We start from the raw sequence: 16404 nt of genomic DNA, 5'->3' as shown, positions 1-16404 counted from the left end.
TTAGCCCTCATAAATCTGCAGTTAAATGTATGTATGAGTTTCTACATAAAAAAGTGGGTATTTTCAACTGAGATCTATGAGATTATTTCAGCTATTTTAGTTTAAACTTGGACCCAATTAACTCTTGGTCCCTAAAATGCAGTCATTCATGCTTAACCTGGACCTGTTTTCCTCTTCTTTGTGGTGTAAGGACTGAAACTTCAGTTTTATTTTGTTCTTTCTCTCCTCCAGGTTTATTTCTACTACAGAAATAGTACTACTGAGGAACAAGTCTTTAAAATGCTTACTAAGAAAGAAAGAAAAAAGAAAAAAAGAAAAAAGAAAGAAAGAAAGAAAGAAAGAAAGAAAGAAAGAAAGAAAGGGGTAGCCTGCACAAAATAAAAAAGGAGTAGGCAGTGAGTAAAGGAGGGAGCAATCCGAAGGGAGGAGTCAAGCGAGGGAAGGAGCAGCTGGAGTCCCACACTTCGCCCTCACTCTCTCTCTCTCTCTCCCTCTTCCCGAAAAAAACCGCTCTAAATGTAATAACAACTCTCCATGCGCTTCTCTGACGCTTATGTTGTTTTTACGCACATCTGCGGTCTGCTATCGGCAGATATTATCGGCAGGCTGATGGTGTTAGTCCGGCGGTGGTTGAACACAGCAAACTGTGAGAAGGAGGAGAAAGACAGACAAGAGGAAAAAGTCTGGCAGCGCCGTTTTGGAGTTGGAGTTGCAGCGTAAAAAAAGAAAAAAGAAAAAAAAAACTCCCAGGCAACTCTAGAGGCACATCTGCAAGTTAGGAAGAGGAGGAGAAGAGGAAAGAAGACAAATCTATATATTATATATATTTTTTTGCCTGAGAAGATTTTTTTTAAAGTCGAGAATTAGAGGGGAATTCACCCAGAGAGAAGTAAGTAATCTGCTGAAAGCTCGCACACACCGCACACAAATACACTTTCTTTTTCTTTCTGAATATTGTTGCGCTCGTTTGTCTGCTTTTAAAGTTGAGAAAGCCACTCAGAGTTTGTGAAGCAGCGGAGGTTTCATATTTCAAAACGATGGAATTTCATACAAGTTCAGATGTAGAGGTGAAGTGCACCAACTGCGAGAACAGTTTATGAAACTAGCGAAGAAAGCCTCGATCAGGGACTCCCCCCCTCCAAAAAAAAAAGAAGAAAGAAAAAAAAAACAGCGTAAATGCAGCACTGTCTGTTTTACGCTTGGCCCGGCTGTGATTTAATCTCTGTGAAAGAAGCGTCGGTTGTTAGAAACCCCCGGATGGCAGACTTAACAAGTATCCACGGCAGACAGATGTGCATTTTCAAACCAGTTGCATAAACTTTCACATTAATGAAAAACGTGTTTTTGTAAAGTTTAATAAGACAGAGAGAGGGGAAAAAAAATCACTCTTAGAGTTTGGAAGTGAAACTTTATTGGACCTCAAATAAGCGCGCGCGGGGGTGTGGTGTATAGTGGCGTGGGATGGGGGGGGGGGGGGGGGGGGGGTTCATATTTATGTGCATTTGTGATCATATTTCAGGATCTGTTATTGATTTGCTTTAACAAGTGAGAGACTCGGGGAAACACTTAGTGACGGCATACATGTTCAACTTTTTATTTCAATCCATCTAAAACCTGTGGCTGACCCTCCCCTTGACCTTTGACCTCCCCTTGCTTCACTATCGAGCACCTAGTCATTTATAGTTTTCTAATATTTAATTAGCCGAAACTTAAAATTGGAAAAACTAAAAAAAAATTGACAGTAAATTATAACATTAAAAAATTCCTCATGAAATTATTTTTAGTTATAAAAAAAGGAGTACATTTAAATATTTGGATGATTTCATATAAATCTTTGTTTTCCGTGTCAGCATCTGCTAACCTGACGTAGTTAAAGAGGCTCTCCAGAGCTTCTGACAATTTGAGTTGCGCTGGAACATTTTTAAAATGATGTTCTTCCCCCTCAAGAAAGAACATATTTAAACGTACATCACAGTGTGTTTGAAGGCATGCGCATGTGCTCAGAGAAATTTAAGCCCATTACACTGAGGTCTGTGGCCCTGCAGGGGTCCATGGGGGAGGTTTTATGGGGGACCCAAGCAAAATTAAATAAAGCATAAATCCTCTGTATTTTAGTTGATTAGAGTTTGTTAGTATTTAGTTTGTTAGTAAGCTGGTGGATATACTTCACATGCAAGGTGTCATTTAAAAAGTTACATCAATAATAATAATTATAGGAAGAAGAATAGAAAGCTCTCACATGGACTTGTGCAGATTTAAAAAAATGTGGGAACAGGGGAACCGAAGTCTGGTGTGTTCATTTTGGGGGTCCGGGACATGAAAACGTTTGGGAGCCCCCCACCCTCGAGCCTCCACATGTGCAGATATTTGTTTGAAACTTTCCCTCCTGTTCCTCGCCAGCTGTTCCACATTTTATCTGCTCCTCTGCTCTCGGGTTTCATACAGACGACGAGGGTCCGAGGTGCTCAGCCATGCGGTGCAGCTCAAATCCTCCCTTTTTTTGTGAGTGTTGTGTATGTGTGTGTGGGTTTTTTTTTTTTTTTGGCACATGGCAAATTATTAACGGAGGTTTGGCCGCCTTGAGATGGAGCAGCGAGCGAACGCACGCGAAATAAGACGTTTAACAGTTCACACAGATAAAAAAAATAAATCTCCTTTTGGGTGTTTTTTATGAGGTTGCTCTCATCATTCATCTTGTCTGAGGATTAGGCTTTGAGCGGGGTTTTTGCAGGTCTTGGTAACATTTGTCCAATAAAATAAAATAGGCACTGTCACATAAACTGTCATTTAATACTTCCCCCATTCTATTTTATTAATAATAACAAAATAACATTCGCAGGGCTGAAGCTGGAAAATTTACCACTGCACTCAGTTAAAAAAATAAAAGCAGACAAGTCAGGCCTTAAAAATCTGAAAATTTTAGGCCTAAGCTTTATTTTTAAAATGACAACTTGAGGACAATTTGTAATTAAATTTTGTTTGCATGTATTAATGCATTTTTATGGCGTGTGACTTCTTAATTAAGCATTTTGAGATGATACCGGTAATTAAAAATATTACACTGATAAAAATTTAGTTGCCTGTATATCATTATAGGAGGCCCTTGTCATTTTATTTTCAGAGTATAAGACATCACATTTAAATTTGACGATTAATAAACAATTCAGTGCTGATAGATCAAAATATGTAACATTTTTAAATGGTCAACTCATAAATAATGGCTTCAATTTCTATAGTTACACAATAATCTAATGTATGCAATATATATTTTCCAAATATCTAATAAATAATAAATCATACTAATGGGAGTCCACATTGTGAAAAATTGTAAAAGATAAATCTGCACACTGTCTGTGTGTATATCTAATTTTGCTGTTGCTGCTTTCGCACGATACTATCTGAAAGTGGTGCACCTTTTCCAAATAAAGGACTTTGTCTCATTACAATGCAGCAGCAAGGATGAATGCAGCACTGTTTAAGATGCTAATCTTCTGGAATGAGATGCACAACTTAGAGCCATTCGCTTACTGTAGCCAGGAAAGATGTATCGTTGCTGCTCTGTGCTTCATAACTCCACGCGCGAGGAAAAGGCGGATAACGTTTCCCTCTGCAGGAATCGGTCCGTCAGATATCAGCGGCGGCAGCAGCAGCGTGCTGCTTTATCTCAACTTTAAGCATTTCTCTTTTATGCATGGGGACGTTGGCCGAGGACACCTGTGACCTGGTGACCTGGCAGAATAGGGATGTCATGTTAATGCAGGGAGATGACGTGCTATTAGCTTTTGAGGTATGGCCTGCTCCTCTTTGTAAGGGCCTTACATTCACAGTTACAGGCAGTTTGTGTCCTCAGGCCTTTTTCACCCTGTTGGAAGTATACCTGCAATCAGGTTTGTATGCAAGAGGCCCTAATGAGCTGTTTTGTTGTGCTAATGCCACGACCTGAAGCACTCAAAGAGGTGGCAAATGTTTTGTTAAAACGAGGGTAATGTGAGGGAAGTTGATTATCCTTTAGATAATGAGCACAGATGTGAGGGTTTTGTGTAATCGTGCTCGCTTTGTGGGTTTTCCTGCAGGTTGCTGTTGGTTCGTTGATTTTTTTTCCCTCGCTTTTTTGTACTTTTCCTAAAATTTCCTGTTTCCTGAGAGGATAAAATTGACAATTCTAAGTTTCATTCTATGTAATAATAAAAATCAGCCTACATTGTGATTAGCTGTTGCTTTCCTTGCATACGGCTGGCATAGTTGAATAGATGGCCCCCAAAAGAAATCTCTTACTCTCTTACTTTGATGATTTGGTACTTTGATATGTTGACATCAAATGAAACAGACACAGTGGGGAAAGAAAGAGGACAAGTCAGACAGAGGTAGTGATTGAGGGGAAAAAAGGCTGTTCATGAGAGCGGGTGGAAATGTGTGTGTGTGTGTAAGTGCAGTTGTGAGGCACGGAGGAGTGCTCTGAAAACTTGGGCTGAGACAGCAAACCTGAGGAGCGTCAAAATGTCTGGATGCATTTGCGTATGAGCAGAGACAAGAAGGGGTCTTCGGGTGTGCGAGGGCTTCTCCTTGGCCTCCTAATCCCCAGGCCCAGCCATCCCTTCAGGGCATGCCTCAGATCTGGCTCTCTGGCTCTGTGCGTGGACGACCCAGCTCCGCCAGCAGATTTAATATGCTATGTGTTCCTGCTCCCCCGGCTCCCCTCCACCTCAACCATCATTGTCCCAGAGCGGGACCCTCACTCGCTGCTTCAAGGAGCCTGCTAAAGGCACCTTTCAAGCCAAGGGGTGATGTCTTCGGATAAGGCGTATGGCGGGGAGGGAAAATAGTGATGAAGGCGATATGAGACTCGAGAAGGGAAAAATGTAATTTCACATATGTATATGACTCGCATTCAGGGATTGTAATTCACTTGGGTGTTTGGTAGCCAGCAAAAACAGTCATACTCTGAGTGCACATGCATTCTCGTGCTCATTCACACTCTTATTTCTCTTTCTCGTTCTCTCATTCATACAGTTTTTTTTGTTTTTGTGTGTGTACTGTTCTCCTTCTTACTGTCTTTTTTTTTTTGTCTTTTAACTGCATGAAAACTAAAAAAGAAAAAAAGTTGGAAAAGTTTTTTTTGCTATAGCTTTCGTCCTTTGGAAAGTCCATTTGGACCTGATAATTTGCCTCCCAGAATGAGGTGAAGAAAACGGCAATAAAAAAAAAATGGTGGGGGTGGGGAAACATTCACATAAATTTGAATCAAGTGGTTCAGATTTACGGTAGATGAAGCTGTGTTTGACAGCTCAACATAAGGCCTGCTGTAGGAGACGGTAAATTTTATTGCGGCAGAAACGCAGGCTTGTGTGCGAGGATCCAGTGGTGTGCCAGCTCGTGACTGGTGTTTTCTTTTCTCACACACTTTGGAAGAGAAGCGGGACAGGTCACGCCTGCGTGTGACTGCCGCTCATCTCCTCCTCTGTTTGCTGTAGCTGCTGTAAAAATGTCCTTAAGTCCGCCGTGTGAAGTGTAGCAGTGAGAGTTGAAGTGCTTTTAGTCCAGGGGCCCATTTGTTTGTGTGTAAAGTTTGTGCGCCTAAAGAGACAGTTTCCTGGGGCTCCGGGGTGGTGGCGGGTTTCGTGGGGGCTCTTTCTTAGTGCAGATGTGGCATTGTGTCAGCTTTGATGGGAGCCGGTTGTGGCATCCGTGAGGGGGTCTGTGCTTTCTTGTCAAGGGTGGCGATTGGGAGACAGATGAACTGGCCGCTTGCTGTGAACAATGATCCGTCACGTACCGCTGCTTCTTGATGTGTGGGGCTAGGCTGCACCGAGGCATCAGTTTGGGCACTAATTTTTTTTTCTCTGCCATAACTGTTTAAACTGAGCACTGTATAGTGCATTTTGTTGCACAAAACACCTGCACTCACAGCAGTAATTAAGTTATGTGTTGTCATGCAACGATGCTCGCGCTGTGTGTTTGCAGCCCCGTGCTGCTTGTAGTTGTCTTTCAGTGGGAGTTATCGCCGAGCCTTGGTGAGTCCCCGAGTGGAGGTCAAGGGGGTGTCTGTTGTTTGGATGTCACATATAAATCCCAAGGTTAATACCTGAAAGAAGCGCAGGCCCAGACATTCTCTTTGCTCTCCAAACATGTTTTAGATGAGTACCTCTTTACCCGCTCTGCCCCCTTCGTTTCCGTCTGCCGTGGACTTGGGGCAAGTTGGAAAAGGAGGGGCGTGGGGGGCGGGTATCCCAAATAAACCCCTTTAGTGTGTTCTTTTCAGTAATGAATGCTAACAGACTCTGGCTCTAATAATGCCTCATCTTGGAAAAACAAAAGGGGAACTCTACTATCTGAGCAAATTTCTACCCGAACCTGAAAGAGCCCTCCTTTGACAGCGCAGCATTTGAAGACTAATCGTTTTTTCTCATGCAAAGCACGCTGTTTTAAGAGCCCGGGCCACGGAAAGAGAGGGGGCTGTGTTTTAACAATACTCCGCAGGGAGTGAGGAACAGGGTTCGGGGAGGGGAGGTAGGGTTGTAGAGAAGAGGGGTGGGGGGGATTCCTCTCTCCTTTGCTCCTCAGACAAAGCCCGGTTCCTTTCAGTTTTGCATGGGGGGTAGGGTGCGTGGAGAAGAGGAGGGAGCATCCAAGAGTTTGAGTTCCTTGAAAGAGATGGACTCGAGCCGTTTTTAATGACAGTTTGTCACCGTGGCCTCTCTACTTTCCAGGGAATTTGTTGGGCTGGCCTTGCAGTGACAGGCCTGGAAAGAAGCAGGCCTGAGAAAATTTATCGAGAAACAGAAATATTAACGTGTACATGGGGCCCTAAAACGGCTTTGGCTATTCCTGCCAGACTGGTGTTTTTATTAAGAGGGGTCGACATGCTTTGGAAATATATCTTATTCATGAAGAAAGCCAGGTTAGACTTCCCAAAGAATTCATTATGTTCCCCCAGATGCGGCTTTGCGGGTCGCAGCCGTCCCTTGGAGGACGTGGAGCGTGGAGCGCAACATTGTAAAAGCTCCCTCAGTGGGCATGGGAGTGCGAAGGGTTCCATTTGTCAAAGGTGCAAGAGTCTTTTTCCCCTCCTCAACACTTTCCCGGCTCAGTCTCAAACTCATTGTCTGAGCAAAGGCAGGACATTAGTCACTGCAACGCCACGGGAGCCTGCGGGGGCTAAGGACCAGCGCTCTGGAGCCCGAGTTGGACAGAGGGGAGGAGAGAGGGGAGAAGGAAGAATGGTAGGAGGGAAGGAGGGAGGGAACGAGTGAAAAAGGTGAAAGAAGGGCAAGAAAAGTGGAGGAAATGTGGGGTAGGTGGAAAGTGAGGAAGAGAGAACATGGGAGCTCAGAGTATGTGTGTGGGAGAGGGAGAAAGACCGTGGGGGGGTTAGAGGGAGTGGAGTCTGTAGCTCTACCTCAGGGCTCAGTATGTAAGCCCCTGTCTACCCCCCAAAGCTGCTTTCACAAAGAGATTTACAAGACAGGTCTCCGGTGTGCTTTGCTGCCCTGCATTATGAGTGAGTGTGAGTGTGTAAATGTGTGTGTGTGTGTTTGACTTGGAAAAATGGGCCTTTCTGTTTTTCTATTCCCTGACTTATTTTCTTCTTTGCATCATCTATGCAAAAAAGATTTGGTCAAATTTACCAATCCAGACAGGTCAGACTCTCAACAGCCCCAGTGGAGCGGTGTGAATAACCTATTCCCCCTGGTGGCAGTGTTTGTGTGTGTGTCTGTGGGTGTGTGTGCATTCACGTGTGAATGTATTTCATAGATTCACACATACAAGGGATCCTGTTAGCTTTTGGAATTATTTATAAAGCCTGGCTTTTGTGTGGCGCCCTAAGTCCCTGTCTCCTCCCATTACTGCCTATGACTCTACCTGGGCTTCCTTCAGCTCCAAATGCTCCCTCAGCCACCCTCCCAGCCGAAGGAACTGAGTTTGGTGTTAAAGCTAAACCCTTTATCTGCTGCTGCTACTTTCTTTTTCTTTATGTGCAATCGCTGAGCATTTTCATCCTCTGTAAAAAACAAAAAAGTTTTCTTATTCAGAAAGTCATAATGTGCAAAGACAAACACAAGTCGTGCACTTCAGAGAGACACACAAAGTTACCCAGAACCATCCCATATGGCCCTGATTACCCTGTAATCCAGGAAAGTTTTTTCCCCACCCCTTTTTTCTTGCACACACTGAGCGAGGGGGTGAAGGTTTTTTTTTTATTTTGCGTGTTTTTTGAGATGCTTTATGTTAATGTTTGTCATTTATTGAAACAAGCTGGAATGTGATTATAGTCCTGCTTGGTACATATGAGCAGCGAACTGCTCTAGTTTCTCCATCTCCCTCTGGCATAGAGATCAATGCAAACCAGCTAACGCAGGGTAATAAGCCATTAGTACACACATTGTTGCAGAGATTTACATACATCGACCGGTGAAGTGATAAACTAGGTTCCGTGTCCTAGAGGTAAGAATTATTGTGTGTGTGAGTGATTAGCTGAATGAACGCCGGGTTAGAGTAGGTGTGAGTGTGCGGGCACGCGGGTGTGTGTGTGTGTGTGTGAAGCATTGCTGGGTGATCTCCTCCTTGCGACTGCCAGTCCTGTGTGATAGGTGCCAGATTGCGTAGCTGGGAGCCAGGTTGTCTCTGCTTGTCAGGAGTGCAAGGTGGAGGAGGGGAGATGTGAGGATGATTACAGTACACTGTTCCTCTGATCTGATTCATCACTAACTGTCTCTCCTGCAAAGGGTGAACTTATTATCCCTGTCTCAACTTCCACGGTGGAGCCAGCTGCTCTCCATGCTTCCCAATTAACCCCAGGCGCCCGTCAAACGCTCCAATTAAGGCCTCCTCCTCCTCCTCGCAAATGTATTTGCCTGCGTTTGCCGGGCTGCTAGAGACGCTCGAACATGCGGCGGTGAGCGAACCGAGCGTGTTTGTTTAGGAGCTGTCCTGAGAAATGGCGTTATAGCTCCCAGATTTATTTGAGGTGGGGTTGCTAACAGCTGAAAGAAGTAAATACACCCAGATGTTTGGCTTCTTCACAATCAAGTCGGCAGGCCCGGGGGGGGGGGGGGGGCTGTCTGTCTAACGACAAGTCTTGTTCCTCGGTTTCTATGCTGGGGATTTTCAGGGGGCCATTTTGTGCCTGCTCTCTTTGGAGTTTATGGGAAGTTTTATTTCCACGAACACTCGGCAGTACTGTTAGGTTTATGGCATCTCATCCCGGCGTCGTGCCGTGTGATATTGCCTTGGTATTTGAGTTGCGTGAGTCTTTCTCACTGGGCTGAGAGTTTCTTCCGAACTCGGTGTTTCAAAATCCTGTGTGTTTTTGATCCACGGGTTTCTGACGCGCAGCAGTGTGCGTGCGCACTTCCGTGTGTAGGAGTGTTGCTGTAGGTGGTGGGATACAGGTTTGGCAGCACTAGCAAATCCTCGGAGACTGCCTGTGTGTGTGTGTGTGTGTGTGTGTGTGTGTGTGTGTGTGTGTGTGTTTGTTTGTGCGTGTGTGTGCATGTGTGGAGCCTATGAGCCCGTGCAGGGAGAGGTAGTGGTGGTGGTGGTGGGGAATCTGTGGCTGATATGAAAGTGAAGGGAGAGAGTTGTCTCCCGACGCTGCCGTGGGGAGAGCCGTCAGGGAGCTAGAAGTCTTTGGGACTCCCTCTGAGCTTCAGCTGTCTTTGATCTCACACCTCCGCTGCGGTATACTCCACACTGCTCTATAGAACACCCTCACCTGCCGCCGATCCAGCAACACAGACTCACAGCTCGCATAGATGAGACTCTTAACTTGTATACTTGCACTTACGGCAACGCAGGGCTCAGTGCAACTGCACTTAAAAAACTGAGGTGGAAACTTTGCAAGCAGCAACTGTCAGAAAAATATATGACAATAGAGACTACACTGGTTATTTATTTTTTTTTAGGATGTATTAATTACTGGGGTAGTGTGTAAAGTTTGGGAAAGTTTTTAAAAATCAGGAGGACTCCTCATATTGCTCATCCTTTCTGATAAGGAGTCCAAAATGCAAACTTTTAAGGATCTAGACTCACAGATTTAGCATGCATGGTATTTTTTTTAATAAGATATTCTCAACTATGGTGTAATCAGTAATGACAAAGGTAGCGTGATTAAGAGTCCTGCTAGTTTAAGCCTGCACATGTGAGTTCATTCCCTCCCCTCTTTTTTCCTGTCTATTACTGACATGTTGAATTAAGGTTGAAGTGCTGACCCTATTTTAAGGTATTTTTTAATGACTTGTGATGGAAGATAAATGCAAAGCCACAAACAAACAAACAAACAAAAAAAGCCTAATAATTTTCTCCATCTGTGGAATATGTGACTCAGTGCTACCCTTTTGGATCACTTCCCATCTACACAGGAAGTCTAGCATTAAAGCAGTGCTCCTCCTTTTCTCCATGCATTCCTTTGACTGACTGTGGCACATTTCTGGACAGCCTCATTCAGCATTCCTTTACATGCCGATTTGTTTGCCCTCCCTCTCTCCCTCCCTCCTTATTTTTTTTTTTCAAGTCTTCCTCCGTTAACGTCCGGCTTTATCATACAAGAGCCCAACACCAAGACAACTTCATCTCATCCAATTTTCACCCCTTTAATTCGGTTTAAATGGCATGGCCGCGAGGGCCAGGGCGGGAATTAATAAGAGCCAATAAAGCTTGCCGCTGGGGCATCGAGGCCAGTCTTTAAGTAAACATTATGACTTCTTGAGGGGGGATTCAGGCGCGGCAATTGATGAATTGCGGCGGAGCTTGGGAAGGGCTAATTTCTCACTTAGCCGTCCTGATGGGGCTAGCTAATAGGCCTTGCTTTGCCTGGCTGATTGTCTGCTGGCTTTATTATTGTGCATTATCACGCTGCCCCCTGGCTGTTTTTAGCGTTCGGCCCCGGAGACGCCAGAGCACGTCATTAATCACATTGCGGCACTGACTCATTCCACTTCAACACTTATTCCAATGACACAGTGGAATGAAGGAAAGCAAGGAGGGAGGGAAAGAAAGGGAGTGTGCGCAAAATGAGAAAAGAGGAAAACTGAACTGAAAAGAGGAGGAAATTCAAGTCCGAGTGGGCAGGACAGCTTCACGATAACACTCTAACCTGTAGCTGTACAGCCATCGGATTGTACTCGGTAGTTCAGCTGCTGCAAACAGCGCTGGTTTGACTTCTGTCTGAGGTGCAGAGGATAAGAGGAGTGTATTCTACAGTCCCCTGGGCTAAGTGGAAGATCTACTGTCAAAATCATACGTGCTGCCACTCCACTTACACAGGACCCTCCATCTGCTTGATCCTCCTCTGAGCACAGAGGCAGAGAGAAAGATGTGTGTGAGGAGGAATTTCACTTCCTCCACTCATCCCCTCCCTTGGGCACCCCCACCTTCTCTTGCTCATGTTCTACACACAGTGATTGCACTTGCATATCGAAAGGGATGTAGAGAAACATATGCATCCACTTCTATACATACTGTTAGACAGCCGGTCTCGCATACTGTCAAATCTACTCGAAACATTTCCTCTTTTCCTCCCGTGCCATGTTCACATACACATGGGTTACATACAGCCGCTGTTTAACATTTACTTTTTTTTGCTGTGAAAGCACGGCGAAGGATGCTGTTCTTGCGTCTCTGGTTGTGGCATAGCGTAGAGTGCCTTTTAATGACATGTATGAAGAATGCCTCCACAAACACAGAGCTGTTCTCGCTGCAGTTTGGAGGCCCGCTGACGGGATACAGATCCCGTTCTCCTGTGCTTTATAATATCTGCCATGTGCACGGGCTAATTGAATGGAAAACTTAGCTAAGAGTGTAGCGGGCTGCTGCAGTTGGCAACAATTAGTTTGAAAACTAAACTCTTTAGATACAAAATAAGGTGTGCAGTAAAAAAAAAACCAAGTCTAGCATTTTCTCTTCTTTTCAAGGACCTTTGGGATATTTTGCTGAAGTATTAGTTTGCATTGTCTGCGAAAGGCTTCAGTAATCGGCTGAACAAGCATCTTTTCCTTCTCCTTAAGAATCAGAAAAAGTGTCTGATCAAACAAAGGCTCTGTGTTTTAGCATGGGAAGAAAATGGATAAAGTAGGAACAAGGGAAACCGATACTGCATAACTGGGCCACCGCAGCATCAAAGCTGCCCGTATTATCCATTGTCTCAGTTGTCACAGCCCCACTTGCCCTGAAACAAGTGGTTCATGAACAAATGCAAAGTCAAAAATATATAAATAAACAATCTAATAAGCATGGGGCTGTGGGGAAAAGGAGCAAGACTTCCATTGTGGCGCTCGCTTTATTTGCCCCTTATCTACTGGGTAGCGAGCGCAAAAGAGGCGTCGTGTAAGCGTTGTGATTACATCGTGTGGGTTTGTTACCCAGGAATGTAAGATGCACTCGGCTCATTCTGCTGTGCAACGCACAAGGTCCCTCACCAGCCCTCCAAAGCATCTTAAGTGGAGAGGTCTGAGGGACCAAGACGCATGCGAGGATAATCTTATTAACTGTGGTGAAAGCTACTGATGCTCTGTGTTGTTGCACTGTTTGTCCTTGGAAATAAAATACAAATAAAATCAGTCTTCATTTGAAACAGGCTTTCCATTTTCTAATTTTTGTGCAATACACTTGTGGTAGAAACCTGTTTTTTTGCTGATGGGATGCTTTTAAGACCACGTATCTTTAATATAAATATAAATCATGAACAATCAGTATGTTTAAAATGTACAAAAGCATCAAATTGTCATTTATAAGTAGTCTCAATAAAGCTTTGCACTGTAACTAGAAAAAGCTGAACTCACACGTGACACAGTAATGTGTAAATGACTAACAAACTTAATGACTCAGACATGCCACACTGCACAAAAAGGGTGAGAAGATCAAGCACTAAACCAGTTTGCATGTGTGTATCTGGGATTGGATATGTGTGTGTATGTGTGTGTGTGTCAGGGTGTGACTAATTCTTGCTAAATGGCCCTTACTTGAGAGTCTGGTCCCCATCAGCTGTAGGCCAGACTTAGTGCCATCTGGGCACAATGTTAAGTTTTTGCTGGTGAATGAGAGCCACAGCCCCCAAATCCCCCCCAGCCCCTTCCCCTTTGCCCTTCAGGGCCAAGGGCATGCTGTAAAAGTGCAGTATTGAACACGAGGCCTAAGCATGTGAAGCTATTGAGCCTCCTCAGTAGGGGTTTTGAACCCATTACAGGTCCTCTAACCACCACCAACAACCTCTACAGTCTCCTTAAGGCATCTCATCCCCTCACACTGACCTGACCCAATGCAAACACATGCAGTCCATAGGAAGCACACTTTGTTTTATTGCTAGATTCAGCTAATCTCACCGAAGGGCTCACTCTCCTCCTCCTCCCTCTTCTTCTTCGCCCCTCAGTGTTTTAGTTGTTCCAGCTGTGAAGGAGCTTTTAATATTGTTGGCATAGCTGCGCGACGTGCAAAACACACATTGTGCATACAGGAAAACATGTGCAGGCACGCAGGGGCGCAGTGAGGTGCACACGGACGCATGCATGCATACGTGAACACTCGTACACACGTGCACGTATAGTCTCAGTCTCACACTCCTCCCTTTCTCCATTCATTTTCTCCCTTATCCCACTTTTGCTCACAATCTCCCTCAATCGTCTCCATCTCCCATCTCTCCCCTCCCCTCTAACTCGCTGCGCCGCGGTGCGTTTGTGCAGTGTTGATAAGCCTAAGATAGCAGATCTCGGTGGTCGCTGATGTAATGATGATGAATGCTGCGGTGCTGCCAGTCTCCCCCTCGGGGGGCCTTCGACACTGAACAGTCGCCCTAATGAAATGAACACAAATACAGTACCCTGTCTGTGAGGGGGGGGTTTGCCAAATCTAAGAAGACACTTCAAGAGTTTATATATAAATGTCCTCCAGTTTCTGATTGTGTGCGTGCGTGTCTAAGTGTGTGTGCCATGCAATTGCAAATGTGTTCCTGATGAGAGCACGCAGGTACACCTAAAGCAGCTTTATAAAATTAAACTTGTGAAGTTGCAGGCTTTAAATAACAAACAGCGGTGATTTTTTGATACCATTAGTGCTCGTTTAAGCCTGCGTGAAAGAAAGAAAACAGTTTTTTTTCTATCAAAGGCAAAAGTTTATTTTAGTGTTTCACTTTGATGTGTACAATTTGCAGATGACTTTCAACTCAGTGCCTTTTTCACCGAAGCGTATAATTTATGTTAAATTGATTTGCTTAATGTGCTTATAAAATAAGATTTTTTTTCTTTTTTTTCAGAGGGAACACTTTGAATTGTGGTATTTTAAACCTGTTTAATCGCCTCCCTTTCTCTGCGGAGGGATTACAGTTGAACGCAAATAATGATACACCCTCGTTTTTCTAATTGGGTGTAGGACATTTCAACGGCAGAAACATTAATGTGAAATTAAGATTTATTCTGACTAACAACGGCATCCAGCGCCTACTTGTGAGTCATTCTTTATGTGCCAGGGATCTGTGAAGACAACTGTGGGGCTGTAAGAAAGTCCACGTACAGGTGATTATCTCTGTGATGCGCAGTGTAAATGTAGCAACACGATTTCTGGCGAGGGGGTCAAAGGGCCAAATGGCAAATTAAAACTTCTTTTGACATTTTACGTTAAGGGACAAAAAAGTTGTACATTTTCTCTAAACATAGACTGATGTGTCTATATGAGGGTAGGATTTTGAGTGTTTGTGGATGGGGTAAAAATGAGCAAGCACGAAAAACGAGGGCACAGACAGCAACATCTGCACGACTGGGTGTGGGCGTCCAGGTCAGAGGGATTATGGGTGAAAAGGTCCTGCTTTTAATTGCTGCTTTGGAACTGTGGCCTGCCTTGTGGAGCACAAAAGGCCCATCAGACACGCTTCAGTGGCTTGGACTTGTGAATATTTGCCCGACCAGTGGAATGCCCCGCTTTCTCCTCAGCCACCCCCCTTCTGGTATGATCCCCAATCCAGAACCTCATATTTACTGCACTTTCAGCTCATTTGCTTTGGTCTGACTCACCTGGGGTGTGATAGGAATATACACATATATTTATGTGAGCTAGGCACACGAGCATGTTGGGAGCTCAGGTCTCCTCTTGTTCTTTTCTCCTTCACTGATTTTACCCAAGTTCAGCTGTACGGATGATGTAATGACAGTTTCACCGGGGCAATGGTGAAGTTTTCTCTCACCGTGCTCTTGTTTGACTTTATGCTGATGAAGTGAATGAGTGGCACCTATGAACTTAATATGAATGCACAGTGCCACGAAAAAGTACTTGCCCCTTCCTGATTTCTTTCTTTTTTTGCACAGTTCTCACACTTAAATGTTTCAGATCAACAAACAAATTTTATATTCGACAAAGATAACCTGAGTAAATGCAAAATACTGTTTTTTCGGTCCAAATCTACCTGAGCTTATGTGAAAAAGTAATTATCTCACTTTGTTAAATCATGAATTAAGTGAGATTAACCACATTTTTTAGAAAGAAAGACTTCAAACTCACTAGCCAGTCTCAGGCCTGATTAACCCCAGACCTGTTGATCAAGAACTCATTTAAACAGAACCTGTGTGAGAAAGTAAAGTTGTTTAAAAGATCTCAAAAACCATAACATCATGGCTCTCAAGTATACTTCACAAATGAAGAAAACTTGAAATAATGGTGAAACCTACCAAAATTGAATATTGATGACTCAACCAGGAGGTCACAAAAGAACCAAGAACAACATCTAACAAACTGCAGGCCTCATGTCTCTCAGTTAAGGTCAAAGTTCATGATTCAATAAGAAAGAAACTGGGAAAAATGGCATCAATGGGAGATTCCAGAGAAACAACCACTGCTGACAAAAACAAACACAAAGACTGCCAAAAACATCTTGATGATTTCCGAGAAAAATGTGGGAAAATGTTCTGTGGAATGACAAGACGAAAGCTGAACTTGTTGGAAAGTTTTGATTCCATTCCATTTGGGATCAAACTAACACAGCATTTAATAAAAATATTATCACACCAACAATCAAACATGGTGGTGGTAGTGTGATGGCCTGGTGCTGCTTTGCTGCTTCAGGACTTCCTGTAATTGATGGAAACATGGATTCTGCTCCCAGGGAATATCCGGCCAGCAGTTTGTGTCTCGGAAGCTCAAGAGCATTTGGATTAGTCCACCTCTGAATGTCACAAAACAAACAAAAAAAAAACAGAACAAAGTGAAGGTTTTGGAGTGACCTCAGGAGAGTTTGAGTTAAATCAGATTGAGATCCTTTGGCACAACCTCAAAACGAGCTGTTCATGCTCAAAACCCTCTAATGTGGCTGAATTAAATCATTTCTACAAAAAAGAGCGGACCAAAATTACAACACGGTGATGTGAAAGACTCATTGCCAGTTAACGTAATTCTTGATTGCAGTTCTTGCTGCCAAGGGCGGCACAA

At 44.0% G+C, this 16404-nt stretch overlaps 1 protein-coding gene across 1 annotated transcript in view; it reads left to right on the top strand.

The window, feature by feature from the left end:
• Positions 1–527: 527 nt before the first annotated feature.
• gli3 (GLI family zinc finger 3) overlaps positions 528–16404 on the top strand; it is a 97257-nt gene continuing 81380 nt past the window's right edge. Inside the window, exon 1 of the mRNA XM_063484302.1 lies at positions 528–889. The gene's annotated coding sequence lies outside the window, so the exon portion shown is untranslated. The remainder of the gene's footprint in view (positions 890–16404) is intronic.

Source organism: Pelmatolapia mariae, linkage group LG9 (assembly GCF_036321145.2).
Source record: "Pelmatolapia mariae isolate MD_Pm_ZW linkage group LG9, Pm_UMD_F_2, whole genome shotgun sequence".
NCBI classification, from domain to species: Eukaryota; Metazoa; Chordata; class Actinopteri; order Cichliformes; family Cichlidae; genus Pelmatolapia; species Pelmatolapia mariae.
Note: the sequence above shows the minus strand (reverse complement) of the source record. Positions and strands in the feature narration are given on the sequence as shown.